We start from the raw sequence: 20,335 nt of genomic DNA on the forward strand, positions 1-20,335 counted from the left end.
GATAACCATGCTTAAATATCCTAAGGACTTTCATGGGAAAAAGAATTGGAGGTGTTGTTGTTTGGACCCAATAGTTACAAATAAGATAATGAATGGAAGGCACAAAGCAGCAGAATTAGATTCTGTACTAATATCTCAGTGTCAAAGTTCTCCAAGGATGGAGCTACTGGCCACTCTCTCCAGGATGTACTGGAGCCCTGACTGGAAGATCCTTGGCACAGCTTTTGCAAAATTAATTCAAGCATCAGATAGGTGATAGGACTAGATAATCTCTGGAAGTCCCTCCCAGCCCCGATATTCCAATATTCAAACATTTTCTTGTGGTGCAAATTAAGTTCTTGCAAAAGATTTTCTCTAATAAAAACAATGAAAACAAATGGTTAGTCTGGAGACGGGAACCAAGCCTTCAGGAAATCCTAAGAGAACCACGTGTTTGCTCTCTAGAGAACTGATTATCTCCTTCCCCAGGAATGTATTAATATCTCTTTGTCCTCTTCTATACCGGCTGACTCTGGGAATTTGCGCACAGCGTGCTTTATCTTGCTAAATATAATAGTCCATCTAGCATTCTTTCTTTGTGCGAAATCCCTATTCACTTTCATAAATTACATGAATGGATGTGAAGTGTACTTTCCTTTATTCAATAGAGACTATTCCCAAAAGCAGCCCGAAACATGCCAAACATCTGCTCCTACACACAGTTCAATACATGATATTGATATGTACTATTACTGGGTGAATTCTGAATACAAGGCCAATTTAACACACTCCTGAACAACTCCCTCTTCCTCCCATGGCCCAGTCACAGAAAGCTCAAGGAAATCAGAATAATTCTAATATTTGCCCAAGCAAGCTACAACTAAGCAGGTAAATCTGCTAAAACAAAAACCACAGTAGACCATTCCAAAATCTAACATAAATTAGGTAAGTATAAGTATGACAAATGTTTCTCTAATTTAATAAATATTTTTACATATATAAGTACTTTTTACTCTCTGCTATACTTTAATATTCGAAGATGTTGCTTTTCCAAACTGTGAGTTCCTGGGTGTTCGAGCGCTTGTTATGAGTTTATCATATATGCCTAGTCCATGTTTTAATGATTGAATGCAATTATTGTTGATCGTGTCACAACGAAAGTGACCAAAATCCCTAAATCTTGAATTCATTCTAGTCATCTACAGAGATCTCTCTCACAGACAGTGAATTTCCTAACAGACATGTTCATAAAGACACTGAGTAAACACAACTTTATTAGCACTGAGGGCTTTGGCCCCAAATACCTCTCTGGTCTCCTTTCCTGGTGAAGTGACCTGGGACCTCATGTGAGTTTCGCAGACTCTTTCTGTCCCTTGGGCTACAGATTAATTTTTAAAAATAGCCCTAGAAGCTGACCCTTGATTCCTTCACAAGTCCCAGTCTGATTCTAGTTCCTGACAAAGCCACTGCTCTCACGCAGATTACATCTGCCCAGAGGAGGCAGGTTTTCCTAATGAGTGAAGTCTTTCTATACACCTGTGTTGTCCAATGCAGCCACTAGCCACATAGCACTATTTAAATTTAATTTTAAGTAAATTAAAGTTAAAATTCAGTTCCTTGGTGTACTAGCCACATTTCAACTGCTGAATAGCCACATGTGGCCAGTGACTAGGATGCCATTTTGTTCTTGACTTTGGCCAACTTTCTTCTTGGAGTTGTGCAGCCTCATCCCCTGCTAAAGATCAGAGTGTGAAACTGTTTACTCATTTCTTCATTCAACACATATCTATCAGTTTCTTTTCTAGCTGCTGGATAGATCACCATGAACAAAACAGATATGTACCTGCTCTCATGGAGCTGTCATTCTAGTGGAAAAACCAACAATAACAGGTAAACAGCTAATGGAAAAGATTATTTAAGTTAACGATTTTTTTCTTTCTTTTTTTTGGCCACGCCCCGCACAGCATGTTGGATCTTATTATGGTTCCCCAATCAGGGATCGAACCCACACCCCCTGCAGTGGAAGCACGGAGTCTTAACCACTGGACCGCCAGTGAACTCCCTAAGTTTTGAATTTTAATGCTAGTGTATCTCCCTTTCAGCCCCATGGCAACAAGGAATTTTTGTTTCATTCAAGTGGGCCCATCCCTACAGTCGCCAGCCTGCTCTCCCTTGACAGTCTTCATAGCGCAAACACTGATGGTTTTAGGATTTCCTTGAATCTACTGTTTTTTTGTTCAGTCTCCTTTTTTCTTTAGAATTTCTACCGATAGCTTTTTTTTTTCATCTTAAGACTTCTGATTTCAAAGCTTTATTTAACTTTGTCCCTTCTTGAGGAAAAAGAGCTTGTTGTGTTCCCATCATGAATCAAGATTTTTTTCATAAAGAAAGATACCATTACAAAAATACTTGAAACTAATTATTTTAAATGATCAAAATAACCATTTTCCACAGTACTGTTTACTATTTTACTATTTTTTCTGCCTTTTTCTCATTTAACTGTCTACCCACAGTTAATTCTGTATGCTTTATTCCATCATCAAGGGTTCTCCAGGCTTTATAGTTTCAGTGATCACATTTTTAGGTGTGGCTAGTCTTAACTATTTCTATTCCCAAATAGTACAGCAAAAACTACTAGACATTCCCTCCTGGAAGACCTCCACCTCCAGCTTCTTCACCTTGTCATTAGATCTTCAGACTGTCTCTTGAACTAAAATCTTTATTCTATTCCCAGTGGGCTATACCATCTAGGCTGTCTACTACTCATACCTGGATTACTAAAGCAACCTCCCCAAAAGGTTTAATGTCTCAATTTCTCTTCCTTGCAATTGATCATGTACACTAAATCATGGTTAATCTTAAAACAGTCTGTCATTGCCCCTCTCTGTCTTCTCTGCCCTGGGAGCAGCTCTTGCCACTTCCCCACCCCCAGAAAACATATGCTTGCCCCAACTTCATCTCCATCCCCTCACTGGTCAGGATCACGTCTCAGCTGCTGAGCCAACCACTCTCTGAGGTGGTGCTGACAGATGAGAGCCTCCACAGCTTGGCAGCCCCATGCCCCCTGACCTTATTTATCCCTAGCAGCAGCTTCCAAAATGGCGCCATTGACACAGCAGCCAAGTTCACTGAGGTTGGAGCTGCCATGGTCAGAGGGGTTGGCTCTGGGGCTAGGATTAGGACTGTGTTTGGGAGCCTTATCATTGATTATGCCAGGAATCCTTCTCTGAAGCAACAGTTCTGCTCTTAATGCCATTCTGGGCTTTGCCCTCTTGGAGACCATGGGGGTCTTTTGCCTGATGATGGCCTTTCTCATCCTCTTTGCCATGTGAAAGAGCTATCTCCGTCTCCCAGTGTTCTTTCTTCCACATCTCATCTGCTCTGTATGTTCCTTTCCTTGTATCTTCCCAAGCAGGCCAGGAAAAGTGTTTGACTCAAGGTTTGACAAAGGGAAGACAAATAAATACTGTTTGAATAAGAAAAATTATAGCTTGTCATTACCCTACCTATGAACCCACCTTGGCTCCCTAATATCCCTAATATCATAGAATCAAATTTCTTTTTCATGCACTTATTGCTTTGAAAAAATAATGCTAAAACTGAATAATTCTATTATTAAAGTGACCTTTTCAGTTACACATATTATAAATAACCTATTTGGTCTCTGAAAATGATTTTGGATTTTTCAGGCTGCTATACCACTGGCTCCTATGACTTATTATGTACCTGCATATGTCTCCTCATTTTATCTACTTAAAACTTTTCTAATTATCTTCCTCCCAAGTTTCCACCAAACTCTTCTTCCACAGAACACACGCGCGTGCGTGCACGCACACACACACACACACACACACACGAGGGAAGGAAGAAAAAAAGCTTCTAGAGATAATTTACTGAGTTCACTGACATAAATGGGAGTTTTAAGAAGCACAAGCAAACTATTTCAGCCAATTGTATATACCTTTCCCATTTCCTTTACACCCATTTGAAGCCTACGCTATGTCTTTTTCCATAGGATCCAAAGCTCAGTAGCTTGAATTAATTACAGACTGACATTCTACAGGCAACTTTTGGTTCAACATCCACAAACTAAAATCAGCCCAGCCTTTGAACACAGGATCTAGTAGTGATTAATAATTTCACCACTGGCCAGGAGGATAACAAATGAAAAGAGCAAACTCATTACTTTATTGTGATTTCAAACCTAAATGTTTATCTTCTATGTATTCTACATGCCCAAAGAACATGACTGCAATTTGAGTTTATTAGTAATTGAAGCAGAACTAATGAAAGATTCTTTATTGGAATGTTCTAGTTACCTTTTCAAAAATATCTATGTCCTTTTTCATGAAGTTTAGATGTATAAAAGAAAGTTCAAGTCTCTTTTATTATTATCATAACTTGCTCTAGCAATCAAGGGAAAGGAAATTTATCTTTCTGTCATATTTTATTGCAGTTAAATTAATTCTTGTAGTTGTATTATGTCTCTAATACAGGTTAACTGATGCTTAAAGTAACTAAAGTCCAACATTTTTTCCTTCTTTTTCATAATTAGTTTCTATTATCATAAATATACTAGACTCTGAGAAACTCAGTAGACTGTTTTTTTACATTTTTTTGGATGTAAACCACTTTTAAAGTCTTTATTGAATTCATTACAATATTGCTTCTGTTTTATGAGTTTTTTTTTTTTTTTTTTTTTTTTTGGCTGTGAGGCATGTGGGATCTTAGCTCCCCGACCAGGGACTGAACCCACACCCCCTGCATTGGAAGGCAAAGTCTTAACCACTGGACCACCAGGGAAGTCCATCTGTAGACTTTTATATTTGTTACTTTTATATTTTTCAAGATCCCTTGAAAAATATTCAAAATTATTAACATACATACATGTAATACAATATACATTAATATGCATAAGCAATTTCACTAGATGAGATCATAGCCAATCAATGTTTAACCCACTTCTCAATACCATTTTATAGGAGCTTCAGGCTACCAGAATTAATTTCATTGACTTGGAAGAGTACAGAAGACATAGGTTATATCACAGGTCACAGGCAAATAATTGTGCTTAAACCCTTCTGTATTTCTATGGCAATATTTACTTAACAGACACATATGGTACTTGCTATGTTCGAAGCCTTTTATATATGTTAATCCATTTAATCCTCCTAACAACCTTATGATTTAGGTAGTATCATGATCTCCATTTTACAGACAGAGAAACTGCAGCATAAACAGGTTAAGGCTCTTGCCCAAGTCCACAGAGCTAATAAATGGTAAATTCAGAATGCAAACCTAGAAATCTGGCTCCAGAGTCTGAGCTCTTCAGCACTCTGCTAGGCTGCCTCTCCATCTTCAAAACTATTTCCATATTTGGAATCTAATTTCAATATTAAGAATATTAAAGCTTTGAATTTTGTGAAAAAAGTATAACATTTTCGCTTTCATAACTGAAATCATTTTGTGGCTGCTCCCACACAGGCACCCAAGGTCTCCCTGCTCCCCAACACACCGGCCCAGGTGCCCTCTTGCTGTGCACCATCCAGCTCTGTGCCTTCTCCTATAGCAGATCCTAACACGATTTCTGCATATTAAATGCCAAGTTCTTTAAGGGCAGGGAGTACATCTTTTCACAGGTACATCTCGAACATGCACCTGTGCAGATAAAACATCGTTATAAATCGTCCAGCAGCCAAAGAGTTAAATAACCTTCTGATCAAGTTCTGACACCTGTCATAAATAGATTTCTTCTCTACCCACGGGAGTAGACACCCATTCTATTTTTTTAAATTAGCAAGTGTGTGGAAATAGGCTTGGGATTTGAAGGAAATGATACTGCAGAAAAACAGGTAAATGAATGGTCCACTTTCCTCTTGGCATAGAGCTTTCAAAATGTGAAAGACACTGGAGTCCCTAATTTGAAGAAGTGGCAGCCCAGCGGCACTGAGCTTTTCAAGCTGAAAGCCGAGGAATATATACCAAGCTACTATAACAAAACACTTCCATCAAAACCTCACAGCAAGCGAACAACCGCCAGCCAGCACATTGCTCTGCACAAGAAATGACGTTATGTCATTTTGTGCAAAGGACATCAAAACAACTTGTCAGTTTAACAGAGGATTTAGATACACCAGGAGAAGACTTTCACATATCACTTTAAGCATTCCTAGGAAAACTGCTATAGACGCTCTTAAGGCACAATAATTTGAACCTAACTAGACTTATTAACCAACACAAACCATAACTTTTCTAAAATGTCTATTTCTTTATAAGTGTAAGGATTTGCTAGAAGAGTCCTACTAACTCTTAGAAAATAAAGTTCTGCAGAGAAATGGTGATTTATTTGCCTTCATCCAGGAACATTCACTCGTCACGTTGTTAATTATGTACCTATTAGTGCCGGGCACTCTATTGAGTGTACTTATAGGAATCATTTTTCTGCCAATAAAACCGTATTTTTAAATTGGGTTAGTAATTTCCAGATACTTTGTCAAATTTAACAACAGTAGATAGTGAGTTCTTCGTATTCATGGGACGAAAGCAGCATTTTAACTGACGTACATAAATCTACATTTTATCTTGAATGGCAGGAACATATGTAGGTGTGCGTCAGCTCACACAGGTAGCTGGACTGTTCTGATTAACTGTCCATTTTGCATTTTTGCCTAATTTGATCACTCAGTTCACTGAAACAGCCAAATTGCCTTTGGCATTTAAATAGGATCGGCTGTAGGTCCATAAAATAAGAGAGCTGAATGGGCATTGGAAGACCGGCCCCCCTGGACCACAAGCTCCTGAGTATAAGAATTGTGATTTCTGTGGCTCTGGGGCTGGATGTATTTCCCAGCACAGACCAGACACTGATATATGATTTTTTAAATAAAGGACCCCACATAACCTCTTTCAAGCCTATAAAATTATATCCCATTAATAAAAATTTCCAGAGGTACCAGACATTAAGATGGTCACTTGTTCATTACCCTTATAATATTAACCCTACCTAGATGCAGAGATCATACTGGGGCTCTTAAAGCAAAATGATTTGAAACTAACTAGATTAATTCACCAAGACAAGCTATAACTTTACTAACAGCTGCTCATTTCAGTGAGTTTGCCTTCATTCTCTTAACTTTTCATCCCTGATACCGTTTTATTTTGGGTTTTGGTTTTTTACTTTTTTGTTATCTTTTGGGGTACTCTAATTATTAAGTTAGAAGTTAACAAAATAATAAATTATAACTCTGCTTCCTGGTTACCAGCTTAAATTCTCTCAACAGTGCATGATTATTCAAGCTTATCTCCTTTTCATAACATTGATAATATTATAATATGAAATGTGCACCTCTCATCATGGTGTCCTGTACCCTTTCTACTATAATGAATGTTTGCCTTATCTCCCAACTAAACCGTAAGCTAGAGCAGGGTCCAGGTTCGCGTCCCTCTTTCTTGCCATCCCCACACCCTGACAGGATACACATGACTGTATCCACTACAGGGGCATGTTGGGGAAAGATAATACAGTACTGCAAAAATGGGGCAAGGAGGTGGCAGAGAAGAGTATCCCAAAGCTCTCTGATGGAAAATTGAATGAAAACTTCTAAGAAAAATGAAATATTCTCTTTCTCTCTCCCTCTTTTAATCACCACTTTTAAAACTTACACATAATCAAATTCCACTACAACCTGACAGCAACGACGTTATGAAATATTTATTGTGTCAGGCACTCTTTGGCCAACCAAAGAGCAATTCCCGGGCCCCAGTCACCTTTTGCTTACTTTCCCTGCTTTTCTTGCAGCCGAGGATGCCCATGTGACACAATTCTGGCTGGCACTGCCACTTCCCCATTCTTCCTGTCTTGGACATATGATGTCTGGGCCTGCATTGTGCATTTTGCATTTTGTAATCATGAAGCAAAAAAATGTGAAAACGAAAAACCAACTGTTGGGAACAGTGAAACCGAGGATAAAATAGCATTATCGAGCAATGCAAGCAAACCAATGCAAGTAATCTCCTTCTTTCAGAACACTCGATGTGAGGAAAAGACTTTTTGCTTGTGTAAGCCACTGCTACAGCCAAATGCCTTCCAACTCAGACATTGATTAAGACAGTTACGGTTTAAATCCTGATTTTACCTTTTACTAACTATGACTTTGGGCAAATTACTAAACGTCTCTAAGTTCAGTTTCTCATCCGTGAAATGGACATAAGTGTAATTGCCATTAGAGAATTTTTGTGAATTATTGTGAGAAATATGAAATAATCCACATAAAGTAATTAGCAGAACTTTAATATTACTCTCAAATGTTAAAGGTACATACTAATATTAAAATATAAAGACACAGGAATATTTTTAAAGTAAATGTGTCTTTTTTCCCAAAACATTGCATATAAAAAAATTAAATATTTAGGGTGGTAGAGAATTCAATGTTTTATAAAATAATTCTCACCGTATCTTTTAGGTCAAGACATCTACAATTAGCATTAATACACTCATGTGTGATTACATTAGGTGGTACTATAATCACTATGATTAAAATGTTTTTGTTCTGGTTATTGCCACAGAAAAATAAACTACTTCCACAAGCATAAGGATAGACTGAAATGGCTCACAGTGACCCCCAACTTTTTTTTCTTGAATTTTTGAATTTTATTTAACTGATTTTTTTATACATCAGGTTCTTATTAGTCATCAATTTTATACACATCACTGTATACATGTCAATCCCAATCACCCAATTCATCACACCACCACCACCACCCCCCCACGGCTTTCCCCGCTTCGTGTCCATACGTTCGTTCTCTACATCTGTGTCTCAACTTCTGCCCTGAAAACCAGTACATCTGTACCATTTTTCTAGGTTAAACATATATGCGTTACAATGTGATATTTGTTTTTCTCTTTCTGACTTACTTCACTCTGTATGACAGTCTCTAGATCCATACACATCTCAACAAATGACCCAATTTCGTTCCTTTTTATGGCTGAGTAATATTCCATTGTATATATGTACCACATCTTCTTTATCCATCTGTCTGTCGATGGGCATTTAGGTTGTTTCCATGACCTGGCTATTGTAAATAGTGATGCAATGAACACTGGGGTGCATGTGTCTTTTTGAATTATGGTATTCTCTGGGTATATGCCCAGTAGTTGGTATCCTGGATCATAGGGTAGTTCTATTTTTAGTTTTTTACGGACCCTCCATAGTGTTCTCCACAGTGGCTGTATCAGTTTACATTCCCACCAAGAGTGCAAGAGGGTTCCCTTTTCTCCACACCCTCTCTAGCATTAATTGTTTGTAGATTTTCTGATGATGCCCATTCTAACCGGTGTGAGGTGATACCTCATTGTAGTTTTGATTTGCATTTCTCTAATAATTAGTGAGGTTGAGCAGCCTTTCATGTGCTTCTAGGCCATCTGTATGTCTTCTTTGCAGAAATGTCTATTTAGGTCTTCTGCCCATTTTTGGATTGGGTTGTTTCTTTTTTTGATATTGAGCTGCATGAGCTGTTTATATATTTTGGAGATTAATCCTTTGTCTGGTGATTCTTTTGTAAATATTTTCCCCCATTCTGAGGGTTGTCTTTTCATCTTGTTTATGGTTTCCTTTGCTGTGCAAAAGCTTTGAAGTTTCATTAGGTCCCATTTGTTTATTTTTGTTTTTATTTCCATTACTCTATGAGGTGGATCAAAAAAGATCTGTGATTTATGTCAAACAGTGTTCTTCCTATGTTTTCCTCTAAGATTTATAGAGTGTCCGGTCTTACATTCAGGTCTTTAATCCACTTTGAGTTTATTTTTGTGTATGTTGTTAGGGAATGTTCTAATTTCATTCTTTTACATGTAGCTGTCCAGTTTTCCCAGCACCACTTATTGAAGAGACTGTCTTTTCTCCATGGTATATCCTTGCCTCCTTTGTCATAGATTAGGTGACCATAGGTGCGTGGGTTTATCTCTGGGCTTTCACGTTGATCTGTGTTTCTGTTTTTGTGCCAGTACCATATCGTCTTGATTACTACAGCTTTGTAGTATAGACTGAAGCGAGGGTGTCTGATTCCTCCAGCCCCGTTTTTTTCCCTCAAGACTGCTTTGGCTATTCAGGGTCTTTTGTGTCTTCATACAAATTTTAAGATTTTTTATTCTAGTTCTGTAAAAAATGCCATTGGTAATTTGATAGGGATTGCATTGAATCTGTAGATTGCTTTGGGTAGTATAGTCATTTTCACAATATTGATTCTTCCAATCCAAGAACATGGTATATCTCTCCATCTGTTGGTATCACCTTTAATTTCTTTCATCAGTGTCTTATAGTTTTCTGCATACAGGTCTTTTGTCTCCCTAGGTAGGTTTATTCCTAGGTATTTTATTCTTTTTGTTGCAATTGTAAATGGCAGTGTTTCCTTAATTTCTCTTTCAGATTTCTCATCATTAGTGTATAGGAATGCAAGAGATTTCTGTGCATTAATTTTGTATCCTGCTACTTTACCAGAGTCATTGATTAGCTCTAGTAGTTTTCTGGTGGCATCTTTAGGATTCTCTATGTATAGTATCATGTCATCCACAAACAGTGACAGTTTTACTTCTTCTTTTCCGATTTGTATTCCTTTTATTTCTTTTTCTTCTCTGATTGCCATGGCTAGGACTTCCAAAACTATGTTGAATAATAGTGGTGAGAATAGACATCCTTGTCTCATTCCTGATCTTAGAGGAAATGCTTTCAGTTTTTCACCATTGAGAATGATGTTTGCTGTGGGTTTGTCGTATATGGCCTTTATTATGCTGAGGTAGGTTCCCTCTATGCCCACTTTCTGGAGAGTTTTTATCATAAACTGGTGTTGAATTTTGTCAAAAGCTTTTTCTGCATCTATTGAGATGATCATATGGTTTTTATTCTTCAATTTGTTAATATGGTGTATCACATTGATTGATTTGAGTATACTGAAGAAACCTTGCATCCCTGGGATAAATCCCACTTGATCATGGTGTATGATCCCTTGAATGTGTTGTTGGATTCTGTTTGCTAGTATTTTGTTGAGGATTTTTGCATCTATATTCATCAGTGACATTTGTCTGTAATTTTCTTGTTTTGTAGTATCTTTGTCTGGTTTTGGTATCAGGGTGATGGTGGCCTCATAGAATGAGTTTGGGAGTGTTCCTTCCTCTGCAATTTTTTGGAAGAGTTTGAGAAGGAGGGGGGTTAGCTCTTCTCTAAATATTTGATAGAATTCACCTGTGAAGCCATCTGGTCCTGGACTTTTGTTTGTTGGAAGATTTTAAATCACAGTTTCAATTTCATTACTTGTGATTGGTTTGTTCATATTTTCTATTTCTTCCTGGTTCAGTCTTGGAAGGTTATACCTTTCTAAGAATTTGTCCATTTCTTCCAGGTTGTCCATTTTATTGGCAAAGAGTTGCTGGTAGTAGTCTCTTAGGATGCTTTGTATTTCTGCAGTGTCTGTTGTAACTTCTCCTTTTTCATTTCCGCTTTTATTGATTTGAGTCCTCTTCCTCTTTTTCTTGATGAGTCTGGCTAAGTGTTTATCAATTTTGTTTATCTTCTCAAAGAACAAGCTTTTAGTTTTATTGGTCTTTGCTATTGTTTTCTTTGTTTCTATTTCATTTATTTCTGCTCTGATCTTTATGATTTCTTTCCTTCTGCTAACTTTGGTTTTTGTTGGTTCTTCTTTCTCTAGTTCCTTTAGGTGTAAGGTTAGATTGTTTATTTGAGATTTTTCTTGTTTCTTGAGGTAGGCTTGTATAGTTATAAACTTCCCTCTTAGAACTACTTTTGCTGCATCCCATAGGTTTTGGATCATCGTGTTTTCATTGTCATTGGTCTCTAGGTATTTTTTGATTTCCTCTTTGATTTCTTTAGTGATCTCTTGGTTATTTAGTAACGTATTATTTAGCTTCCAAGTGTTCGTGTTTTTTACGTTTTTTTCCCTGTAGTTCATTTCTAATCTCATAGTGTTGTGGTCAGAAGAGATGCTTGATATGATTTCAGTTTTCTTAAATTTACTGAGGCTTGACTTGTGACCCAAGATGTGATCTATCCTGGAGAATATTCCATGTGCACTTGAGAAGAAAATGTAATCTGCTGTTTTTGGATGGATTGTCCCATAAATATCAATTAAATCTATCTGGCCTATTGTGTCATTGAAAGCTTCTGTTTCCTTATTAATTTTCTGTTTGGATGATATGTCCATTGGTGTAAGTGAAGTGTTAAAGTGCTCCACTATTATTGTGTTGCTGTTGATTTCCTCTTTTATAGCTGTTAGCAGTTGCCTTATGTATGGAGGTGCTCCTATGTTGGGTGCATATATATTTATAATTGTTATATCTTCTTCTTGGATTGATTCCTCGATCATTATGTAGTGTCCTTCCTTGTCTCTTGTAACATTCTTTATTTTAAAGTCTATTTTATCTGAGATGAGTATTGCTACTCCAGCTTTCTTTTATTTCCATTTGCATGGAATATCTTTTTCCATCACCTCACTTTCAGTCTGTATGTGTCTCTAGGTCTGAAGTGGGTCTCTTGTAGACAGCATATATATGGGTCTTGTTTTTATACCCATTCAGCAAGCCTGTGTCTTTTGGTTGGAGCATTTAATCAATTCACGCTTAAGGTAATTATCGATATGTATGTTCCTATGACCATTTTCTTAATTGTTTTGGGTTTGTTTTTGTAGCTCCTTTTCTTCTCTTGTGTTTCCCACTTAGAGAAGTTCCTTTAGCATTCATTGTAGAGCTGGTTTGGTGCTGCTGAATTCTCTCAGCTTTTACTTGTCTGTAAAGCTTTTGATTTCTCCATCGAATCTGAATGAGAGCCTTGCCGGGTAGAGTAATATTGGTTGTAGGTTCTTCCCTTTCATCACTTCAAGTATATCATGCCACTGCCTTCTGTCTTGTAGAGTTTCTGCTGAGAAATCAGCTGTTAACCTTATGGGAGTTCCCTTGTATGTTATTTGTCGTTCTTCCCTTGCTGCTTTCAATAATTTTTCTTTGTCTTTAATTTTTGCCAATTTGATTACTATGTGTCTCGGCGTGTTTCTCCTTGGGTTTATCCTGTATGGGACTCACTGCGCTTCCTGGACTTGGGTGGCTATTGCCTTTCCCATTTTAGGGAAGTTTTCAACTGTAATCTCTTCAAATATTTTCTCGGGTCCTTTTTCTCTCTCTTCTCCTTCTGGGACTCCTATAATGCGAATGTTTTTGCGTTTAATGTTGTCCCAGAGGTCTCTTAGGCTGCCTTCATTTCTTTTCATTCTTTTTTCTTTATTCTGTTCCACAGCAGTGAATTCCACCATTCTGTCTTCCAGGTCACTTATTCGTTCTTCTGCTTCAGTTATTCTGCTATTGCTTCCTTCTAGTGTAGTTTTCATTTCAGTTATTGTATTGTTCGTCTCTGTTTGTTCTTTAATTCTTCTAGGTCTTTGTTAAACATTTCTTGCATCTTCTCGATCTTTCCCTCCATTCTTTTTCCGAGGTCCTGGATCATCTTCACTATCATTATTCTGAATTCTTTTTCTGCAAGGTTGCCTATCTCCACTTCATTTAGTTGTTTTTCTGGGGTTTTACCTTGTTCCTTCATCTGGTACATAGCCCTCTGCCTTTTCATCTTGTCTATCTTTCTGTGAATGTGGTGTTTGTTCCACAGGCTGCAGGACTGTAGTTCTTCTTGCTTCTGCTGTCTGCCCTTTGGTGGATGAGGCTATCTAAGAGGCTTGTGCAAGTTTTCTGATGGGAGGGACTGGTGGTGGGGAGAGCTGGTTGTTGCTCTGGTTGGCAGAGCTCAGTAAAACTTTAATCTGCTTGACTGCTGATGGGTGGGGCTGGGTTGCCTCCCTGTTGGTTGTTTGTCCTTAGGCAACCCAACACTGGAACCTACCTGGTGGAGCTAATGGCAGACTCCAGGAGGGCTCATGCCAAGGAGTACTTCCCAGAACTTCTACTACAAGTGTCCTTGTCCCCACGGTGAGCCACAGCCACCTCCTGCCTCTGCAGGAGACCCTCCAACACTAGCAGGTAGGTCTGGTTCAGTCTCCCCCAGGGTCACTGTTCCTTCCCCTGGCTCCAGATGCACACACTACTTTGCGTGTGCCCTCCAAGAGTGGAGTCTCTGTTTCCCCCAGTCCTGTCAGAGTCATGCAATGAAACCCTACTAGCCTTCAAAGTCTGATTCTCTAGGAATTCCTCCTCCTGTTGCCGGACCCCCAGGTTGGGAAGCCTGACATGGGGCTCAGAACCTTCACCCCAGTGGGCGGACTTCTGTGGTATAAGTGTTCTCCAGTCTGTGAGTCACCCACCCAGCAGTTATGGGATTTGATTTTACTGTGATTGTGCCCCTCCTACCATCTCCTTGTGGCTTCTCCTTTGTCTTTGGATGTGGGGTATCTTTTCTGGTGAGGTCCAGTGTCTTCCTGTTGATGATTGTCCAGTAGCTAGCTGTGATTCTGGTGTTCTCACAAGAGGGAGTGAGAGCACATCCTTCTACTGTGCCATCTTGGTTTAGGCACCCCCAACTTTCTTTTCCCACCTCACCCAGAAACCTGAGTCATTGTGAATCTTTAGTGTTTCATTTATTAGGTTATTTTCAGGATATTCAACCATTTCTCTTGGATCACTGAAGAAAACAACAGGTCTCTGGGTTTTGTTTTCCTTTGTTTTAGTCACAAGCATTTCAGTTTCACTTCAACGAGATCATCATTCCCAATGTTTCTCTTTGGAAGCTTATCTCACAAGGCTAATAAAAGATAGTGTTCCTAAGCCTAGAGACTTTCCATTTATAGCTTTCCATTAAGCTACTTAAAGGTAGATATTATTCCAATTAAATATTTAAAAGGTAGGTCCTTTTATGAAGTAGCTTTTTTATTAATTTAAAAAGAGATAATTATTTAAACTTCTAAATCCTTTCTAATAGGATTTCAAATGACCTGCAACAAAAGACATAAATAGATTAAGATGAAAATAAATCAAAACATACCAAAGCACTGGAAAAGTGGGTGCAAATATAAAAGTCATCATTGATGTGATTATGCACAAAATTTAGCTCTGAGCTTTCATGAGACTAAGGGGAAAATGGAAATATAGTTGATTAAGCAATTTCTTATGACTATATATAGCAGATCTGTAATACTTTTATATACTAATTCCAAGTGTGGTCTTGGTACTAAATTCCATTAGGAATTTATCTTATGCGCCCTACTTCAAGGAAAATCAAGTTTCATAGTACATAGTGTTTTCATCCATAGGGTTCAGTAGCTGCTTTGAACGTCAATAAAATTCAATAGGGGCTTCCCTGGTGGCGCAGTGGTTGAGAGTCCGCCTGCCAATGCAGGGGACACGGGTTCATGCCCCGGTCCGGGAAGATCCCACATGCCGCGGAGCGGCTGGGCCCGTGAGCCATGGCCGCTGGGCCTGCGCGTCCGGAGCCTGTGCTCCACAACGGGAGAGGCCACAACAGTGAGAGGCCTGCATACCGCAAAAAAAAAAAAAAAAGTCAATAGCATGACGTTACGCCAGTAATTTTAAAATTATTTTTAGCCATGGAATCTGGAAAATAAAATGTTATGCAGCAGCTATCATATGTAACATAGGTAAATAAGCACTGCTCTAACTGAAACACAATTAAAGGGCCTGAAGCGACCATCATCACTGACTACAGAATCTGGATAAGGCAAAAGCCTGTGTAGCCAATAAACTGATCATATTAGTTACAAATATTAAAATGGAATTAAATTTCCTACAGTTAATATCATACTTAATGGTAAAAGATTGCATGTCCTCCCCATATGACTGCAGACAAGGCAAGGATGTTTATCTATATCAGTGCCATTGAACCTTACACAGGAGGTTCCAGCCAGTGAAATAAAGCAAGGGCGGAGGGAGAGGAAATACCAGGCATACAGATAGGAAAAGAAAAGGCAAAACTATCTTTATTCACAGACAACCTGTTTGGGTATTGGGTATGTAGAAAATCTTAAGAATCTACCAAAAAAAAAAAAAAAGCCACTAGAACTAAGCAAGGTTGCAGGATACAAGATCAGTAACAAAAATCACTTGTATTTCTATATATAAACAATAGAAAATTGGAAATGAAACAAATATACATTTGCAATAGCATCAAAAAACCATGAAATACTAAGAAATAAATTTAACAAAATGTGTGCACAAGAAGTATACTTAAAACTACAAAATATTACTGAGAAAAGTTAAAGTCTTAAATAAGGAAGTAGTTGAGGCGCACCCCCACTTAAATTCGTATGTTGGAGTCCTAATTCCCAATGTAATGGAATTTGGTAATGGGACCTTGGGGAGGTAATTGGGTTTAGACGAGATAATGAGGGTGAAGCCCTTATGACGAAATTAGTCTTATGTCCCTTACAGAAGGGACATGAGAGAATTTGTTTCTCTCTCTCTGCACACAAGAGATCATGCAAGCACACAGTAAGATGGCAGCTGCCTACAAGTCAAGAAAAAAGAAGCATCAGCATTACATCTACTTTACTGATTTGATGTTGGACTTCCCAGCCTACAGAACTGTAAGAAAATAAAACTGTTTTTTAAGCCACTCAGTCTGTGGTATTTGGTTAAGCCAGCCCACACTATGACAGAGATATACCATGTTCATGGGTCAGTTGACTTAACATTGTTAAGATTAAGATATCAATTCACTCCAAATTGTTCTACAAATTCAGCACAATCTCAACTGAAAGCCAAGCAGGCCCATATGGCCCAGCAATTCCACTCCTAGATATATAGCTAAAATAATTGAAAACAGGTACTCAAACATACTTGCATGATTTTTATAAAGTTCAACATACATCTGTCATTTGACCCAACCATCCCAAGACTGATTAAATTATATACCTACCCTACAAGAATGTCCATAGCAGATTTATTCATAATAGCCAAAAAACTGGAAAACAAGCCAGCTATCCATCAATAAGTGAATATATAACCAAATTGGGATACATCCATTCAGTAGACTACTACTTAACATTAGAAAGAAATAGACTATTCTACTATTGTTACATGCAATGACATGGATAAATTTTTCTGTCATTTTTGAATACTTTTGCTTATTCTGAAATTCTGGATAAATGGAATGATATAGTATGCATGTCTTCTTTTGCTCAGTAAGATGTTTTTGGTACATAGATACAATGGAATATTATTCAGCCATAAAAAGGAATGCAGTTCTGATGCATGCTACAATATGAATGAATCTTGAAAACATTATGTTAAGTGAAATAAGTCACAAAAGAACAAATACTATATGATTCCATTTATATGTGATGCCTAGAATAGACAAATTCATAGAGGCAGAAAGTAGATTAGAGATTACCAGGGGCTGGGGAGTATTGAGTGTTACTCCTTAATGGCTACAGAGTTTCTTTTTGGGACCATGAAAAATTTCAGAAGTAGTGGCAATGGTTGCATAATATCACGAATGTAATTAATGTCATTGAATTTTATACCTTAAAATGGTTAAAATGGCAAACTTTACGTTATATATGTATTATTACAGGAAAGAAAATTATTTACAAAAAAATCCTAGGAAGCTTTTTGTAGAAAACAAGTTGATTGTAAAATATACATGACTATGTGAAGGACTTAGAATAGTCAAAATCATTTTGAAAAGAATAACTAAGTTGGAGGACTTACATTACCTGATCTGAAGACTCACTATAATGCTACAATAATCAAGATAGTGTACTCTTCGTAAAGGGTAGATATACAGATCAATGGAGGAGAACAGAGTCTCCTCCACTGAGTCTGGAAATAGATTCATATACAATCAATTAATTTTTGACAAAGTACCATGGTAATTCAATATGGAGAGCAGTATTTTCATTGAATGGTGGAGAACATCTGGATATGCACACGAATAAATGAACTTTGACCTTTCCTCAGATTATACACCAAATTAACTCAAACTGGATCATAGACCTAAATGTAAAAACCCAAACGATAAATCTTCCAAAGGGAGAAAACTTTGCAAAAACCTGACATTAATCAATTGAATTTCACCAAAATTAAAATCTGATCTTCACAGACTCCATTAAGAAAATAAAAAGTTAAGCACCAAAATGGGAGGAACTGGGATGAAATGTTTATATATATGTGTATATATATACACACGTATACATATACACATATATTTGTGTATATATGAGCATATATACGTGAATGTACATACACATTCATTTGTATGTATATATGTGTATATAAATGAATGTGTGTATGTATATATATATGAATTCATATATATATATGAATTGTGTGTGCAGGTATATCTGACAAAGGACTTGTATTCAGAACTTAATAACAAGACAACAAAATCCCATTTTAAAAACTTTTCAAAAGGTTTGAACACTTTACAAAAGAAGATATACAAATGGCCTCTAAATACATCCAAAAATGCATAACTACATCAGTCAAAAGAAAAAGGCAAATTTAAACCACATTAAGATACCATCGCAAATCCATTAGAATGGCTAAAAATTAAAAGACTGGAGCAAATGGAAATCTCATGCAATCCTGGTGGGACAGTAAAGTGGTATAACTACTTTGTAAATAGTTTGGCAGATTCGTATAAAGTTCAACATACATCTGTCATTTGACCCAAATTAATTTTGTCATTAATCCCAAATTAAGTCAAATTAAGTCATTAATCCCAAAACTGATTAAATTATATGCCTACCTTACAAGAATATCCATAGCAGATTTAATCATAGTAGCCCCAAAACTGGAAAACAAGCCAACTATCCATCAATAAGTGAATGGATAACCAAATTGTGGTACATCCATTCAATGGACTACCACTTAACATTACAAAGAAATAGACTATTTTACTATTGTTACATGTAACGACATGGATAAATTTCAAAAACATTTTACTGAGCTAAAGAAGACATGCATACTATATCATTCCATTTATCTGGAATTCCAGTAAAGCAAAACTATTCAAAAATGACAGAAAACAGATCAGTGTTTGCCCAGGACTGTGGCTGGTAGGAGAGGGGGGTGACTGCAAAGTGCCATGAGGGAACGTTTTTGGGTGATAGAAATGTTCTGTAACTTGATTGTGATGGTGATTACAAAGTTGCATACATCTGTCAAAACTCATTGAACTTTATACTGAGAATGGGTGCATTTTATTGCATGTAAATTATACTTTGATAAAGGTGTAAACAATTGAAATAAATACCTGCACCCATTACTGAATCACATCATGTACTTGCTGAAGCTGTGATGAAATGGATTGTCAGAGCAATACAGCCAAGCTCACACACAGGTAAGCTCAAGTGTGGGTGTAAATTCAATTTCAGAATAAACAGACTCCCGAGTCACTGGCAGACTCAGGGGCGAGCTCTCCCTCATGCCCAGCTGGGAAATGTCCGCATTCTTTTCCACCAGCAGTGTACATATCCCAGGTCAACAGCTCGAGAGCCAGGAGAAAGACGATGGTGCATCTTCCTCCTAGAAGAAGACAGCTGCTCTTGGCAGTAGGTACTTGAGACAGGACTCAGGAAACCTTTGCTATGGCCAGCTCTCCAGAAGGTATATGCTTTAATAATTAAGCATTTTTTATCTGTGAACGATTAGATGTTTGTGCATTTTTGTCACTTCCACTGCTTCCCTAACCAGGAGAGCCCACTAATTCTCCATCCCCCACCTTGAAGATAGCTCAGAAATGATTTTAAAACATTGAAAGCATAACTAAAGTGGTGGCTTATATTTTCTTTGCACAGATAAAAATTCATCCTGTTCTCTAAATTTCTTAGTAAAGTTCATTTTCACTGATGATCATACAGGCAACTTCTAATACTAATATTAATACTAATACTATGGTTCTCAAACACTTCATGGTCTTAACCAAATCCTCAGAGGTCTCTGATGGGCCTGGAATTAGGGTCCAAAGATATGCATTTTAACATCTCCCTGATGATTCTAGTGTAGATAGTCTTCAAACATAATTTAAGAAACACTGCTTTAATGGGTTCACTGTTTCATTGCTTTGCCACAGACACGACTTTTTATTCCTCCAGTTAGGTTGGAGTGAGTTGACAGGCTAGATAATAACCAAAATACATAATCAAAGTCACTTTAGTCACTATATACTTTCTTCAAACAGTCCCTCATGAAGATACAACATGATTATTTTTGCATGGGGAAATATATATTTGATTGTTGACTTTGCTTCTGTTAAACAAATTTTAAATACAAATGGCACTGATTCTATAAATAATAACATCCTAGGAAAACAACCCATAAAGAATCTTTATACTTAACTCTTAGAGAATGGCAGCATGGATTGCTTAAAAAGACATGAAATAGCTTGCTGCT

The 20,335-nt window shown here is 37.5% G+C and overlaps 1 protein-coding gene and 1 pseudogene across 2 annotated transcripts in view; one reads left to right on the forward strand and one right to left on the reverse strand.

Moving 5' to 3' along the window:
• Nucleotides 1-20,335, reverse strand: part of GRM8 (glutamate metabotropic receptor 8) — a 752,204-nt gene that overhangs the window by 499,231 nt on the left and 232,638 nt on the right. The gene's annotated exons all lie outside the window — the stretch shown is intronic.
• LOC132431358 (ATP synthase F(0) complex subunit C2, mitochondrial pseudogene) lies at nt 2,828-3,311 on the forward strand (annotated as a pseudogene).

Source organism: Delphinus delphis, chromosome 9 (genome assembly GCF_949987515.2).
Source record: "Delphinus delphis chromosome 9, mDelDel1.2, whole genome shotgun sequence".
Lineage (NCBI taxonomy): Eukaryota > Metazoa > Chordata > Mammalia > Artiodactyla > Delphinidae > Delphinus > Delphinus delphis.